This window comes from Dasypus novemcinctus, chromosome Y (assembly GCF_030445035.2).
Source record: "Dasypus novemcinctus isolate mDasNov1 chromosome Y, mDasNov1.1.hap2, whole genome shotgun sequence".
Lineage (NCBI taxonomy): Eukaryota > Metazoa > Chordata > Mammalia > Cingulata > Dasypodidae > Dasypus > Dasypus novemcinctus.
The window spans coordinates 2,017,752-2,022,502 of NC_092216.1; positions in this window are offsets into that span (position 1 = coordinate 2,017,752).

Below are 4,751 nucleotides of genomic sequence, written 5' to 3' on the forward strand. Positions count from 1 at the left end.
ACATTCATTGCATTTGGTGAACACATTTTGGAGCACTGCTGCACTGCATGGATTATAGTTTACATTGTAGTTTATGCTCTCCCCCAGTCCATCCAGTGGGCCATGGCAGGACATTCAATGGTTCCCTGGTGTGTTGGTTGACCATCCTCACCTCCCTGTTAGCTAACTTGGGTAAGTCCAATGAATGGAAGAGTAAGTGTTGCAACTCTTCTGAGGCTCAGGGCCCAGCTGGCACATGGCCAGTCCAGAGATTCACGTCTCCTGTGCATACACCAACCCCAGCACCAACCACAGGTTCAATAAAAGTGACAGAAGAGGCATGCATAGAACGGTCGCATCTGAGTCCAGCTCCATCACACTCAGGAACACAAACTCCAAAGTAGGGCCAACTGACATAGTCCTGAACTTCAGAGCCATCTGCCATGACCATAGAACCTGTGGGTCTCCATAGCCCTCTGGGGCACCAGTAACTGGGGTTGTATCTACTTTGGCTGTCTCTGGTACCCTGCTGAGGCATGCATAGGCATGACCCCTCTGATGACCTCCCAACTCTTTTGAAGACTCTTAGCCATATAAACTCTTTGTCTTTACCATTTCCCCCTTCTGTACCCTTCGTATTCTACTTTAAGTCACTCAAGGTCAAATGGGCAACCATGAAGACCCAAAAAGAGTGTCCCCTTAATTGTGCAGTAGCTGGCAGAACAAAGACCCACCCTCCCCCACCTTATATATGGATCCGCGTGGCTGTCACTTGTGGACTTTAGTGATGAAACCCTCAAAGAAATGCATGAGTTCTTAACTGATTGCACAAACCTCAAATCAATGATGGGGAATTCAAGCAAAATGCCATCAGGATATCAAGTTATATTTTCTATATCATATGTCTTCAGACACCTCAATTTAAGGGAAAAGGATGACTTTTTTAGTCCAATTACATTGCAATTTGTGCTTTTCAAAAATAAATTAATTTCAAAATGAATCCATATCCCCAGCAGGTATCTACAATTAATATTTTCCTTGTAGATACACCACAAACTATGTAGACTTTCATCCTTGTACATATACCACAAACTATGTAGCCTTTCTAAGTGCTAGTGTATTCCCTTTCTTGCTGGAAGGAAAACACAACCCAGGCCATCTTGATTTTTAAATTCCTTCATTTATCTTAAGTATCACTAGGTAGCTCCCACGATGATATTTATCTGGAGATTTCAGCAGATACTCCATTTGGCACTGTAGTTTTTCTCCTCATAAGCCAACAGTGGAGGCGGGATGTATATTTTCTACATTTTTTTTTTACTTGCAATGAACATATGAAACCATAATGGAGATCATATTGATATCAAGCCAAGGAGACTTTAGGACAAGGGAAATTACCAAGATCCAAAGGGACATTTCATAATGATAAAGGGGTCAATTTACCAAGATGACAACAATCCTAAGAGCGGATACATCTCAAAACTAATCTTTAAAATGAGTGAAACAAAAAAAGATAGAACTAAAAGGAGACATAGGAAAATTCACAATTGAGGTGGAGACTTCAACACTTGTCTTTTCAAGAATTGATAGTACGAGTCAGCCAAAAATCAGTAAGGATATAGGAGACCAGAAAACAATATTGTCCAGCCTCATTGAAATTTGTGGAACATTCTACCACCAACAGAAGAATACACCTTCTTTGTAAGAATGTACAGACAACATTCACCAAAATATTCTAATCCCTAAATAAACCTTAAAAATTAAAAAAAAAGTAATTAACATCATGTGACACATGTGTAAATCATATAAATAATCAAATCTCAACCCAAAGCAGAAAGATATCTGAAAAATCTCTGAGCATTTGGAAATTAAACAACACATTTTTAATGATCCATGGTTCAAAGGAGAAGTAAAAAGGGAAATTAGAAAACATTTTTAATTGAATGAAAATGAAAACATTATATATTAAAAATTGTACAACATGGCTAAAGCAGGACTTAGAAGTATATTTGTACCACTAAATTATTTTTATTAGAGGCAAAAAAAAAAAGGCCTCCAAAAATGATCTGCTTCCACCTTAAAAAATTTAAGAGAAAACTTAAATTTAAATTAAATCAAGGAGAGGGAAAGAAATGATCAAGATGGGACCAGAAACCAATGTTATTGAAAGCATCGAAAGAAAACAGAAGAATGAATAAATCTAAACACTGGTTCTTTGAAACTATCAATATTATGGGTAAACCTTTGGCCAGAACAATGAAGACAAATTGTAAAGGACACCCAATTCCAATATCACAGAGAGAAAGACACACAGAGAAAGGAAGCTCTGCCATTTTGGCCCTGCCACGTGAGAGAGAACTCCAGGTTCACCTACAGATGCAGCAAGACAGGGTAGCCCCAAGAAGCTCAAGGAGATGAGTCCCAGGGAGAGAAGACTGACTACCCACAGTTGAGCTTGAGAAGAAAGTAGAGCAAGGATCCGCCATCTTGCCTTGCCACATGGCAGGAGTCCAGGATCTGCTAGCAGCCGACCTTTGGTTAGAAGGTATCTCTGAGGATACCTTGATTTGGACATTTCATGGCCTCAAAACTCTAAGCTTTTACCCCGAATAAATTCCCCATTATAAAAGCCAACCCAAGAGTGGACTTACTGGTGTTCTGCTAGAGAAATATTGTGATTAGTAAAGGAAGAATTTGTAGTAGTGATGTGGAGAGGGTGGCCACGGTGGCTGCTGATGGTTGGGAGAGGGAAGAAGAGATATGATGTGGGGGTATTTTCAGAATTTGGAGTTGTCCTGGGTGGTGCTGCAGGGATGGATGCTGGACATTGTGTGTCCTGCCCTGGCCCACTGGGTGGACCGGGGGAGAGTGTGGACTACAATGTGGACCACTGTTCATGTGCTGAAGTGGTTCTCCAGAATGTATTCACCAGGTGCAGTGGATGTGCCACAATGATGGAAGAGTTTGTTGATGTGAGAGTGGTGGGGGGTATATGGGGACCTCATATTTTTTTAATGTAACATTTAAAAGAAAATAAAGAAAAAAAAATGAAAAAAAGAGTAACACATTAAAATGAGTATAACTAACAACAACAACAACAAAATGGATTATGATGCAGCAGTTGCATCCCTGTTTGTCGAAAACCTTTGCTTATTTTATGCTTTCCCAATTATTAACAAAGGTTTAATAAAATAAATACATATTTTTAAAAAGCCAACCCATTTCTGGTATATTGCATTGGCAGCCTTTGGTAAACTAATAGAGCATATGAGCAGGGATTCTGGTGGATGATGGAACACTCTCTATATCGATTGTGGTGGTGGCTGAGAAATGTAAGCATTTGTCAAAACTCAAAGAACTCTAAAAAGGGTGAATTTTACTGTGTATGAATCACACATCAATTAAAAGAGTGATCATGGGATAATGGAAGAGTTGTCCCAAGAAGAAACCGGGAAACAAATTCAGTAGGTACTCAAGCCATACAAAACCTGATGTAATGGATTGCTTGTTCAAATGCTGATTTTCTTTGATCTTTTTGGCATTTGAACTCCCAAAGGATCAGTGCTACCTGAGGTTTGAGGAAGATGGAGGTTTCAGTTTGATTTGGATCCTATGTCAAATCTTTCAGGCTTTTCGTACAGAGACAACTGAAAAAGAAATAGGTTATTCTTTCCTGACTGATGCACAGAAAAGTATTGTTTATCACGACACATGGACATATGGAGCACTCTTGCTTTTATAAGTCATCTTTGCTCCTGAAACATTCTCGAATCACGTTTCTGTCATCTGCAAAGACCAATGGTGGATAAAAAAGCAAAGTAAATCTCCACCGTGGTGTTTGCTTCTGACCAGTTCTGAGACCTGACTTCTTTGTCATGCCTGGGCAGTCCCCTAAGAGGAGAAATTAGGAAGCAGCACAGAAAATGGATTTTGCTTCTTGGGTGGGAGGGGGCAGTAATTTATGTTGACAAAGTGCTTGAGTTTTCCAGATTTGTCTTTCACAGCCCACAGGTACTCAGAGAAGACACCTGAGCAAGGGAAGTGAAGCTCATTTTGAAGGCAGAAGTCTGCACAGGAGACCAGGAAAGGAGGGTGATGACAGCACAAATAAGAATCTGTGCACAGTGAAGGGAGAGGAGAGAAAAGGAAAAGGGGGAAAATGTGTTGGAAAATGAAGAGAAAGCTGTTTTGGATGTTAAGAGAGGCAGCCAAGTCCAAATTTCCCTTTTCTTTTCTTTTGGTTTCCAACTGTATTTTTTATTCACCATATACTTGATGAGTATAAACAAGTGTTTCCACTATGGAAAAGAAACTTAGCATGGTACTTGTCCATGATTGCATGTGGCAGTTTGTTATTATCGATGAGTTCCAAAAAAGATATTGATGTTTGTAAACTGGTTTGTTCCTCTGGGACCGATACCTTTTGATTGTATTAAATTCAAGGGTATTACGTTTACTTAATTAAATCAAGATTAGTGCTTTGGTTTGACCATGTCATTAGTGCATGCAGGGTTGAGTTCCTGTCCCCTTGGTGGGCTGAGATAAATGGGCACAGAGAAGAAGATACAGAAGAGGAGAGAACTTGGTCATTTCCATCCTGCCATGTGACAGAAGGGAGAAGGCTCGGACAACTAAAGCTCCAGGGAGAGCCAAGCCATTTGCCTGAGAGTTTACAGCTAAAAAGACCAGAGCCCTGAGCAGCTGAGCAGGTCCAGAAAGAAATGAGCCCTCCAGCCTACAGCTGAGATCAGAAGAAGCTGGGATCATGGAGC